The 13,267-nt window shown below is 39.7% G+C and overlaps 2 non-coding genes across 2 annotated transcripts; one reads left to right on the top strand and one right to left on the bottom strand.

Moving 5' to 3' along the window:
- Positions 1-6,514: 6,514 nt before the first annotated feature.
- On the bottom strand, positions 6,515-6,621 carry LOC129624841 (U6 spliceosomal RNA). The gene has a single exon (XR_008701177.1). It is a non-coding gene; the product is annotated as a U6 spliceosomal RNA (small nuclear RNA).
- A 4,170-nt stretch (positions 6,622-10,791) lies between these two features.
- Positions 10,792-10,973, top strand: LOC129624840 (U2 spliceosomal RNA). The gene has a single exon (XR_008701176.1). It is a non-coding gene; the product is annotated as a U2 spliceosomal RNA (small nuclear RNA).
- The last annotated feature ends 2,294 nt before the right edge of the window (positions 10,974-13,267 follow it).

Here is a 13,267-nt window from a genome sequence, read left to right as displayed (position 1 = left end):
CAAAAAAAGAAAACTACAGGCCAATATTACTGATGAACATAGATGCAAAAATCCTTAACAAAATTCTAGCAATCAGAATCCAACAACACATTAAAAAGATCATACACCATGACCAAGTGGGCTTTATCCCAGGGATGCAAGGATTCTTCAATATCCGCAAATCAATCAATGTAATACACATTAACAAATTGAAAAATAAAAACCATATGATTATCCCAATAGATGCAGAGAAAGCCTTTGACAAAATTCAACATCCATTTATGATCAAAACTCTCCAGAAAGCAGGAATAGAAGGAACATACCTCAGCATAATAAAAGCTATATATGACAAACCCACAGCAAACATTATCCTCAATGGTGAAAAATTGAAAGCATTTCCCCTAAAGTCAGGAACAAGACAAGGGTGCCCACTTTCACCATTACTATTCAACATCGTTTTGGAAGTTTTGGCCACAGCAATCAGAGCAGAAAAAGCAATAAAAGGAATCCAAATTGGAAAAGAAGAAGTAAAACTCTCACTATTTGCAGATGACATGATCCTCTACATAGAAAACCCTAAAGACTCCACCAGAAAATTACTGGAACTAATCAATGATTATAGTAAAGTTGCAGGATATAAAATCAACACACAGAAATCCCTTGCATTCCTATACACTAATAATGAGAAAACAGAAAGAGAAATTAAGGAAACAATTCCATTCACCATTGCAATGGAAAGAATAAAATACTTAGGAATATATCTACCTAAAGAAACTAAAGACCTATATATAGAAAACTATAAAACACTAGTGAAAGAAATCAATGAGGACACTAATAGATGGAGAAATATACCATGTTCATGGATTGGAAGAATCAATATAGTGAAAATGAGTATACTACCCAAAGCAATGCAATCCCTATCAAGCTACCAACGGTATTCTTCACAGAGCTAGAACAAATAATTTCACAATTTGTATGGAAATACAAAAAACCTCGAATAGCCAAAGCTATCTTCAGAAAGAAGAATGGAGCTGGAGGAATCAACCTACCTGACTTCAGGCTCTACTACAAAGCCACAGTTATCAAAACAGTATGGTACTGGCACAAAGACAGAAATATAGATCAATGGAACAAAATAGAAAGCCCAGAGATAAATCCACGCACATATGGACACCTTATCTTTGACAAAGGAGGCAAGAATATACAATGGATTAAAGACAATCTCTTTAACAAGTGGTGCTGGGAAATCTGGTCAACCACTTGTAAAAGAATGAAACTAGAACACTTTCTAACACCATACACAAAAATAAACTCAAAATGGATTAAAGATCTAAACGTAAGACCAGAAACTATAAAACTCCTAGAGGAGAACATAGGCAAAACACTCTCTGACATACATCACAGCAGGATCCTCTATGACCCACCTCCCAGAATATTGGAAATAAAAGCAAAAATAAACAAATGGGACCTAATTAAACTTAAAAGCTTCTGCACATCAAAGGAAACTATTAGCAAGGTGAAAAGGCAGCCTTCAGAATGGGAGAAAATAATAGCAAATGAAGCAACAGACAAACAACTAATCTCAAAAATATACAAGTAACTCCTACAGCTCAACTCCAGAAAAATAAATGACCCAATCAAAAAATGGGCCAAAGAACTAAATAGACATTTCTCCAAAGAAGACATACAGATGGCTAACAAACACATGAAAAGATGCTCAACATCACTCATTATCAGAGAAATGCAAATCAAAACCACTATGAGGTACCATTTCACACCAGTCAGAATGGCTGCAATCCAAAAGTCTACAAGCAATAAATGCTGGAGAGGGTGTGGAGAAAAGGGAACCCTCTTACACTGTTGGTGGGAATGCAAACTAGTACAGCCACTATGGAAAACAGTGTGGAGATTCCTTAAAAAACTGGAAATAGATCTGCCTTATGATCCAGCAATCCCACTGCTGGGCATACACACTGAGGAAACCAGAAGGGAAAGAGACACGTGTACCCCAATGTTCATCGCAGCACTGTTTATAATAGCCAGGACATGGAAGCAACCTAGATGTCCATCAGCAGATGAATGGATAAGAAAGCAGTGGTACATATACACAATGGAGTATTACTCAGCCATTAAAAAGAATACATTTGAATCAGTTCTAATGAGGTGGATGAAACTGGAGCCTATTATACAGAGTGAAGTAAGCCAGAAAGAAAAACACCAATACAGTATACTAACACATATATATGGAATTTAGAAAGATGGTAACAATAACCCTGTGTACGAGACAGCAAAAGAGACACTGATGTATAAAACAGTCTTATGGACTCTGTTGCAGAGGGAGAGGGTGGGAAGATTTGGGAGAATGGCATTGAAACATGTATAATATCATGTATGAAACGAGTTGCCAGTCCAGGTTCAATGCACAATACTGGATGCTTGGGGCTAGTGCACTGGGACGACCCAGAGGGATGGTATGGGGAGGGAGGAGGGAGGAGGGTTCAGGATGGGGAACACATGTATACCTGTGGCGGATTCATTTTGATATTTGGCAAAACTAATACAATTTGTAAAGTTTAAAAATAAAATTTAAAAAAAAAGAATACAGGAGTGATTTGCCATTTCCTTCCCCAGGGGATCTTCCCAACTCAGGCATCGAGCCCACATCTCCTGTATTGCAGGATTCTTTACTGCTGAGCCATCAGGGAAGCCCAGTGTTCAGTAGGCTAGGTGTATTAAATGCATTTTCAACCTAGGACATTTTCTTGTCTTTTTTAAACTTACCTTGGGTTTATCTGAATGTAACCCCCTCTTAAATCAAGGAAGACATATACTATAGGTGCACTAGATCCAGTACAAATATTTACTCATTTAATCCTGCTAATATCTAACAGCAGGAAATAAACTATTCCCTATTTTACAGATGAGTACACAGAGCATCAGTTCAGTTCAGTCACTCAGTTGTGTCTGACTCTTTGTGACCCCATGAACTGCAGCACACTAGGCCTCTCTGTCCATCAACAGCTCCCAGAGTCCACCCAAACCCATGTCCATCAAGTTGGTGACGCCATCCAACCATCTCATCTTCTGTCGTCCCCTTCTCCTCCTGCCCTCAATCTTTCCCAGCAGCAGGGTCTTTTCCAATGAGTCAGCTCATCCCATCAGGTGGCCAAAGTATTGGAGTTTCAGCTTCAACATCAGTCCTTCCAAAGAACAGCCAGGACTAATCTCCTTTAGGACGGACTGGTTGGATCTCCTTGCAGTCCAAGGGACTCTCAAGAGTCTTCTCCTACACCACAGTTCAAAAGCATCAGCTTTCTTTATAGTCCAACTCTTCTGCGCTCAGCTTTCATTATAGTCCTACTCTCACATCTAGCCTTGACTAGACAGACCTTTGTTGACAAAGTAATGTTTCTGCTTTTTAATATGCTGTCTAGGTTGATCATAACTTTTTTCTTCCAAGGAGTAAGCATCTTTTAATTTCATGGCTGCAATCAGATTTTGGAGCCCAGAAAAATAAAATAAAGTCAGCCACTGTTTCCACTAGAAACATCACATGTCAGCCACTAGATCATCATATATTTGATGATCTAGTGATGGGACCGGATGCCATGATCTTTGTTTTCTGAATGTTGAGCTTTAAGCCAACTTTTTCACTCTCTTTCACTTTCATCAAGAGGCTTTTGAGTTCCTCTTCACTTTCTGCCATAAGGGTGGTGTCATCTGCATATCTGAGGTTATTGATATTTCTCCCAGAAATCTTGATTCCAGCTTGTGTTTCTTCCAGTCCAGTGTTTCTCATGATGTACTCTGCATATAAGTTAATAAGCAGGGTGACAATATACACCTTTGATATATTCATTTTCCTCTTTGGAACCAGTCTGTTTTTCCATGTCCAGTTCTAACTGTTGCTTCCTGACCTGCATATAGGTTTCTCAAGAGGAAGGTCATGTGGTCTGGTATTCCCATCTCTTTCAGAATTTTCCACAGTTTATTGTGATCCACACAGTCAAAGGCTTTGGTATAGTCAATAAAGCAGAAATAGATGCTTTTCGGAACTCTCTTGCTTTTTTGATGATCCAGCAGATGTTGGCAATTTGATCTCTGGTTCCTCTGCCTTTTCTAAAACCAGCTTGAACATCTAGAAGTTCACGGTTTGCATATTGCTGAAGCCTGACTTGGAGAATTTTGAACATTACTTTACTAGCGTGTGAGATGAGTGCAATTGTGTGATAGTTTGAGCATTCTTTGGCATTGCCTTCCTTTGGGACTGGAATGAAAACTGACCTTTTCCAGTCCTGTGGCCACTGCTGAGTTTTCCAAATTTTCTGGCATAATGAGTGTAGCACTTTCACAGCATCATCTTTCAGGATTTGAAATAGCTCAACTGGAATTCCATCACCTCCTCTAGCTTTGTTCATAGTGATGCTTCCCAAGGCTCACTTGAGTGCTTCACATTCCAGGATGTTTGGCTCTAGGTCAGTGATCACACCATAGTGATTATCTGGATCATGAAGATCTTTTTCATACAGAGCATCAGAGAGGCAAAGTAATTTACCCAAGGTCACACAGCTAGTGAAGGAGAGAATCAGGATTCAATTCCAGGCCACCTGACCACAGAGACTGTGCATGATAACAGGAAGGAGGGACATGAAGAGGCTCTGCTGGGAAAAATAACCAGTTTCAAAGCCTTTGTAGGAAAATCAATGAGAATCATAGTTTTTCTCATAACCTCAAAGCCAAAGAAGTCCCCATTAATTTCCAAAAAAATTCAAAGATCTGTGGCTTCCCTCAGACCTCAATTATTTGTGGTTATTGGCTGAAGAACATGTAGGAAGACATACTAGTCAGAAATAAGCCTGTCTTGATATTTATTTGACATAAATTTGCCAAATAAACTTGTCTTAATTGTATATATTTCATTCCTTTTCAGGTTAGATGGAAGATAAACTAGTTACGATTTGTAGAAATAGCCAAATAGATAAGACATCCACTTGAAGGGAAAATGGTATTTATTCTTGATCTCCTTACAATCATTTGGTGCATCCAAGGTGGCAATGTTCAGTCTAGAGAAGGAAAGCGACTTAGCTGTGTGTTTTCTGACTGCTCAATGCCAGCATGCCTTCTATGCTGGGGGTGGTCATTCAGTACTAACAAACCACTCACTCACAAACCAAGTGGAGTTTTTCTGCATGGTCTTACCTCTACACATGTTACAAATGTCAAACTATCAAATTATAAGTGGGTATTCTAGATAAACGTGAATTCATACAATAGTAAGTACATATCATTATCCACAATCAGAACTCACACATACATATAGTAACTTCCAGTGAGCAAAAGAAAGTCAAATTTTTGAAAAATGTAAAAGGAATCATGCTTGTTCCTAGTCCCTCAATTTATGCACAGCTTTCTGTCTAAATCAACAGCTAATTCATTGAATGACCTGCAGCTAATATCTGATTAATGATGCTTAATTACCAAGAAGCACTTTAAAAATATGAAGAGCTGTGTAAATGCTAAGGATATTATCTTCAAAAGTCTTTCTAGTGCTTCCTTAGAGGCAGGATAAAAAGCTCTTCACTCCCATCTGCCTTCGCATTTCTTTTCACTCACCGTGAACAACTCATTCTCTCCTGTAAGCTTATTTTCTTATTTTTGCAACTCAGAACTAATTCCATCCAGAACTAATTCTCTAGGAATGGTGCCTCCACACTATAGATGACTGTTTTGACAGCTTGCCAAGCCATGGACTGTGCTTTGAAAAAATTCATAAGATATATAATTCATTAGAGGAAGCAAGAGACTACCCACAAACAATATTATCTTCCAATAGGTAATCAACCACCTTAGCCTTCCTAGAGAGAGCCATATGAACCATCACACAAAATGGAAAACATAGAGTCATAAGCAAGGCAAAATTAAATACTCTAAATAAAAAATGCAGTATTCTTTTTTTTTACCTTATTTATTTATTTTTTTTTTTATTTTATTTTTTTTAATTTTATTTTATTTTTAAACTTTACAATATTGTATTAGCTTTGCCAAATATCGAAATGAATCCTCCACAGGTATATCTGTGTTCCCCATCCTGAACCCTCCTCCCTCCTCCCTCCCCATACCATCCCTCTGGGTCGTCCCAGTGCACCAGCCCCAAGCATCCAGTATCATGCATTGAACCTGGACTGGCAACTCGTTTCATACATGATATTATACACCTTTCAATGCCATTCTCCCAATTCTTCTCACCCTCTCTCTCTCCCACAGAGTCCATAAGACTGATCTATACATCAGTGTCTCTTTTGCTGTCTCGTACACAGGGTTATAGTTACCATCTTTCTAAATTCCATATATATGCGTTAGTATACTGTATTGGTGTTTTTCTTTCTGGCTTACTTCACTCTGTATAATAGGCTCCAGTTTCATCCACCTCATTAGAACTGATTCAAATGTATTCTTTTTAATGGCTGAGTAATACTCCATTGTGTATATGTACCACAGCTTTCTTATCCATTCATCTGCTGATGGGCATCTAGGTAAAAATATGGAACGCTTCACAAATTTGCATGTCATCCTTGTGCAGGGGCCATGCTAATCTTCTCTGTATCGTTCCAATTTTAGTATATGTGCTGCCGAAGCGAGCACAAAAATGCAGTATTCTAAATGACCAAAAATATGAAGGTTACTATTTAACTTAGTGTCACCTTGTCACACTATAACACAGATGTTAGCTGCCTCTGTATATGTCCACTTTCAACCCAACGTTCACCCAAACACAGAAAGCACATACGTGCGAAGTCGCTTCAGTCGTGTCCAACTCTTTGAGACCCCATAGACTGTAGCCCACCAGGCTCCTCTGTCCATGGCGTACTCCAGGCAAGAATACTGCAGTGGCTTGCCATGCCCTCCCACAGAGGATCTTCCCAACCCAGGGATCGAACCAGCATCTCTTATATATCCTGCATTGGGAGGCAGGTTCTTTACCACTAGCGCCACCTGGGAATTCCAAACACAGAAAGGCATCCCCTCAAATTTCTCAAAAGTATCCACTTATACTCCACTGAATGGAAGAGAGAGAAATTCCCATATCACTGAGGATTATTATTGGGAGTCTAAGGGCAGAAGCTGAGAAGAGAGAGTTGACCGAGCACAGATGAAAACCAACTTAAAGATTCATAAAACACATTTCTCTTTCCCCAAAATCTCTTAAGACTGTGCTGTCCCTGGAGCTCCCAGTTCTAACTCTTCTCCCTCATCCCCACCCATTTTGCCCACAAATTTCCTTTCTCATATCTCCGTTATAGTGGTTAAGGGAATATCTTTTCTTTCCCAGGCCTGCCCTTTGGGTCTCACTCTATCCCAGGCAACTCACTGAAATCCCTCCCCACCCATCCCCACCCACCACACACACACAGAACAAAGTGCTGTCCCCAAAAGAGACACTCTGGCCATCAAACTTTTCTTCATCTTGTTATACCTTTTTGGTTAAACTCAGACTTCCTTGGGTTTTTATTTGTTTCACTGAGGCTGGAAAGAAACTGAACCACTATAGTATTATTTCTAAAACAGGGTTTATTTCTGCTTTGTACATCCCTCACTATTCTCCCTTCTTCCCTTCCTAATGAAATTTTCAAAAATGTTTAAAAGAAATGACTATGAATTAAACTTGGGCAGCTTGGCTAAACAGCAAGTGAAGCTGATAGTCACTTCAACCCCTAGTCTTTGACTTCAGAAGAGTCTTATTTTTAAGGACATGCTTTCCCTACATGGACTTATAAGATGGTTGCTATCCTGTTGGTTTCAGAGAATCACTTTTGGAAGAGTGCTAGTCTATGAAGCAAGTGCCAGATACTATAATCAGATTGTTATTCTAGCATTCCTGTGGAAATCATGATCCCTTTCATTTGACAGTTATCCAACTAGATGGGAAATTACCCACGAGTTTCTATTTCCACTTGTGCATCACTCCATTTAGCCTTCATGATGAATCCTCAACTGGTTAAAATGTGCTTAATACTACAACCTAGTATTACACACACACACACACACAGAGTGCCTGGGAAGACCTGGCTATGGTGCACAGTCAGGGCAGGGTCAACTCCAGGCCTAAAGAGTTTGTCTCTATTTTCTTCTCCCTCCTTAGCTGGGGTCCCTGCAAGCACCCCTCCCAGCCATACCTCCACAGGAGAACCTCTCTGACTAACTATGGGGAAGTTTCTTGATCTCTCTACTCCTAGATTTTCCCATCCACCTAATAGACACAGTACTGTGAAATTCATAGGGTTTACTAAAGATTTAAATGTGATGATGTACATAAAACACTTAACACAGTCCCCCTAAAACACAGTGGATACTCTATGAATACCAACTATTTTTATGGTTATTGATATCAATTGACTCCTTCTAGACCAAATTACATAGTAAAAGAGGCCATGGAAGAACTGTGTCACCAACTCTCCTCCAAAATCATTTCCCTTGAGAAAGAGCAATGGCCCACCTACTCCATCCTAAATCCCTCCCTCCATGTCCTCCCAGAAATGATAATTAAGGGTCTCAATCTTAAAGAATTGCAGATAAGCAACATCTGAACATTATAAAACTGCCTTTACTTCTCCTTCCCCCCATCCAACTGGAAACCAGTGGGTACCACACCAAACCAGAAAGAAGCTGTTTCAAGACAAAATTCTATATGGAGACCAGTTAACCTACCTTAGCACACTCAACCTTGTAGGCCAGGTGAGACTCAGGTATCTGTTCAGTTCCGTTCAGTTCAGTTCAGTTCCATCGCTCAGTCATGTCCGACTCTTTGCAACCCATGGACTGAGGTACACCAGGCTTCCCTGTCCATCACCAGCTCGCTCCCAGAGCCTATTCAAACTCATGTCCATCACATTGGTGATGTCATCCAACCATCTCATCCTCTGCCTTCCCCTTCTCCTTCTGCCTTCAATCTTTACCAACATCAGGGTCTTTTCCAAAGAGCCAGTTCTTCGCATCAGGTGGCCAAAGTATTGGAGCTTCAGCTTTAGCATCAGTCCTTCCAATGAACACCCACAAGGCATGGCTTAGTTTCACTGAGTTAGACAAGGCTGTGGTCCGTGTGGTCAGATTGGCTGAACACACCTAATCTCATCTAATTGATTTTTTTAAATTTGCTTAATCTAGATTATTTTTTAATTTATAGTTGTTTTTTTTTTCTTAACACAGCTATTAGAAAACAGGACACATCTACCTCACCCAAGCTTACAATGCATTCAGTGTCATTTGAAAAGAAATATTGTTCACTGCAGAGGAATATTTGGAAGCATTCAAGCCAGGCAGGTACCCACCTGCCTCATCTTAGGAAGGTTTTTGGTTTCACCCCTTTGGCCTTATCCCTTAGGGATGTTCTAACTCAGAGTTCAGCAAGAGATCATAAAGAACAATGGCATCTTGGTTGGGGGGAGCAGTGGTTGGGGTGCAGAGATGGCCTGGACTATCTGTAATCGCATGGCCCAGTTAGAACATAATTGCATACCCATGTGACTTTATATTCAGAATCTAATTTTATCCTAAGAGTCAACTGGCCCTGCTAAACAGCACAATGGTGTGAAGGGTGATTACAATGAAAGGCAGCAGCTTCCTAAGGTTCTGGAAGCCAGTGTGGTTTTTAACAAGTCATCTCACACACACTGTCCTGAGAGAAACAGAGAAGCAAGGGCCAAGTGGATGGGGCTGGAGCCTGCCCTCAGAGCTCAGGAGTGGCTTTGCACACGGTCTGCCTGCACCATTTGGGGAGCCAGCTGGGGAAGGGACCCGGAGGTTTCCCTCAGCCGCTCTGGCCTTGCAACCCTGCCAGGTTTGTCACCATGGGAGGCAAAGAGCAAAGAGCCTTGCCTGCAGAAAACGGACATTATGAATGCATCTGTTTCGCCAGCTCAGCATGGCAGCAAGACTGGAGATAAATATACTGGCAAACAATCTAACAACTGCTGTTTCCATGGAGGGAGACAGTAGTGCTTGAGCAACACGCATAAATTACAGGGACTTGGAAAATCAAGAGTCCTAACTGCAAAGAGGCTGGTCTGATCTTGTGACGACGGAAGGCCACAGTGAATGAGGTGAGCTCAGGCGCTCATCTTTTAAAGAACTGAATAAAGTCCTGTACCTCCAGGGAAGCTTTGAAGAGGTGGAACCACAGGAAGGTCAAGGTCTTTGCTCTCTGGCCACAGCCAGGTAGACTATTGCTGCCCCCAGGCCCAGGCTGAGGCAGAGGGAGGGGATGAAAAGCCTCCACGTCCAAATCCCCTTATAGGCCTTTATATGCATTTGGCTCAGAGTTAAAGCATCTGCCTGCAATGAGGGAGACTCGGGTTTGATCCCTGGGTCGGGAAGATCCCCTGGAAAAGGAAATGGCAACCCACTCCAGTATTCTTGCCTGGGAAATCCCACGGACGGGGGAGCCTGGTGGCCTACAGTCCACAGGGTCACAAAGAGTCAGACACATCTGAGCAACCTCACTATCACTATCACTAACAAGCTTAGGCAACTTCATTTCTTCTAAATGTTTGCTTTGCATTTCAAATCAGCTCCCAAGATCCTTGCAGAAATTTGCAAAAGCTTCTCTTTGGTTTTGTTTTGTTGATCTTTTCGTTTTCATTTCAGTATATTTGCTTTACAATGTTGTTAGTTTCTGCCGTATAGCAAAGTGAATCAGCTATGTATGTACATATATCCCCGCTTTTTTTTGGGTTTCCTTCCCAATTCAGTTACCACAGAGCACTGAGTAGAGTTCCCTGTGTTATACAACAGGTTCTCATAGTATCTATTTTATGCGTTGCCTCTCGGCCTTCTGGCTAAGATCAAGTGTAGTATCTATTTTATACACAGTAGTGTATGTATGAATCTCCCAATTCCTCCCACTCCCTTCTTTGCCTCCCTTGGTGTCCATACATTTGTTCTCTATGTCTGTGTCTCTATTTCTGCTCTGTAAATAAGATCATCTATACAGTCACCAATTTTTTCAGATTCCACTTATGTGCATTAATATACGATATTTGTTTTTCTCTTTCAGATTTACTTCATGCATGACCGTCTCTAGCTCTCTTTGAAAGACAGAGAGAGAAGGAAGCGTCCACATGGACAGATCAATAAGGTTTTTACCTTTGACTGAAGCCAATTAAATAGATCGATGGAGTTTGGGACCCCCTCCCCGGGGCATAATTAAAATTATGCAAAGTAATAGTCAATCAACCATGGTTGATAACAGTTATGGTTATAAAAGCCTGTGATTCTCTGCTGTAATGTCAGCACAACCCCCACCTCCCAGCCCCACCATAAGCTTTTCCAAGAGAGAAAGGTATATTTTTTTTTCATGGCTTCTGCATTCAAGACAGGCAGAAAAAAAACAACAAAAAAAGAAACAGGGGTAAAGAGGCCATGACAGCTTGTGGAGAAAGAAACTTCTCATTTTCTTGAGAAAAAGTGCCTTATATTTTATTCTTTTTTAAAAAAATTTTCCCTCTACAGTCTGTTGTTTTCCATTTTGTATTGTATTATATTAATATCTCATTTCTTTCTGAAAATTTGGAAGCGTTTTCTCCCTAGTGATAATGTTCATATTTATGACTTGACATAATACATTTAACCTTCCATTTCCTTGAAGTTTAGAATAGAAGTTTCTTTGAATTATCACAGATTATAAATCCTTCTGTTATGGTTTGTGCTGAGGGATCCTTATTTAATAAATTCTTGCCTACTCAGTTACAGGGGCATATTTTTTGCAGTACCAATTAACTCCACACTTTGACCAAAGAGAAATTAGCACATGTATTTTTGCTTTCTCATTGCCTCCCTCTACTCCGCTGCCCGGTTTAGCTGGATGATATTATCTTTTTTGGCATTTTCCTTTGTAATGGTAAGTGTAATTGTATGTTTATCCAGTGGATTACCAAGGATGACTCTATGGAAGCAGTTCATGCCAGATGCCAACAAGAAGAACATGCATTGTTCTTCAGAAAATATTTAAGCATAATAAAACCAGTTGCAAGTCAGTCTGGTCATTATTACCACAATGCTCTAACAAAACAATATCACTGATGAAATATTTTTTCTTATAAGGAGAGACCACTCCACTGCCACCTATCGCGTGTGTGTGTCTCTATCAGTTGCTTTGTCAATTTAACATTAATATCTTTTAACATTTCATTAAAGATGAGAAAGCCATCCAAATAATAATAATCCATTCTCCTCTCTTATTATCTCTTTCCAATATCTGTCAGGGTTTGTAACATTTGTGTCAGGTTCTAGGCCATATCCCCCATGTTTGTTTATATAGATTCAGAACATACCACCCTTCTCTATATTTTGCCACTTTTTCTGACTGGCTGAAGTTTATCCTTAAGTAATTTTCAGTACACTTGGAATCAAAATTCCCTGCAATGTAACATGTTCAAAATGTTTGTCTTAATACTTGAGGTTTGTATTTATCATTCTAGGTCAAATGTTCTTAGGAAATAGCATGCTCTTTCAAACTGTAGATTCTTTTACCCATAAAAATTCAAAATATTTTCCTAAATAATTATCTCCTTTTTCCCTCCTTAGGACACCAGTTATGCATATCACCCTTGTCTGTTCATTATTTTTTCTCTAACCTTTTAAACTCTTTGCTTCCACTTTAACGTGTCCCATTTTTATCAGGTCCCTTATTGTACTTCATCACCCTCTAGTCTCTGTTGGGTTGTTTTGCCTTCAGTTCAGAGTAGTTTTGTTTATATTTTATTTATTTTTTTTGCTTTGACCCTCCTGAACTCTGCCAGCTCACGCTTTATCTCCTCATAGTCTCTAAGCACCACCTCTCCCTCACCTCATATTTCTGCTTTGTCTCTTTTCTATATTAGAGCAATTGCCTTTTTAATTTTTTAATGAATGGTGAAATATCTGGTTACAGTTTCCACCTGCCCTTTATTCTTTATCAATATTCTTCATCAATATTCTTATTCTTTATCATTGATAAAGAATATTCTTTATCAATGATTCATTTCTTGTTTCCATTTCTTCTTTTTTCTAGTAATAACTTTATATGTATGCTAATTTTTAAAACATTTTCATCTTTTGAAAGAGGTAAAATTTTCCTGAACCAATTATATGAATGAGGGTCATATCGGGTAGGAGCCATGTTCTGGCTCCTAGTATCCCATAGTATGATCTAAGAGCTCTTTGGGAATTTACTTTTCCCTAGCTGTGTGTGTATGTTCCATGGACTATAGCCCACCAGGCTCATCTGTCCATGGAATTTTCCAGGCAAATATAC

This window comes from Bubalus kerabau, chromosome 12 (assembly GCF_029407905.1).
Source record: "Bubalus kerabau isolate K-KA32 ecotype Philippines breed swamp buffalo chromosome 12, PCC_UOA_SB_1v2, whole genome shotgun sequence".
Taxonomy (NCBI): domain Eukaryota; kingdom Metazoa; phylum Chordata; class Mammalia; order Artiodactyla; family Bovidae; genus Bubalus; species Bubalus kerabau.
This window is presented reverse-complemented; position numbering and strand designations above follow the sequence as displayed.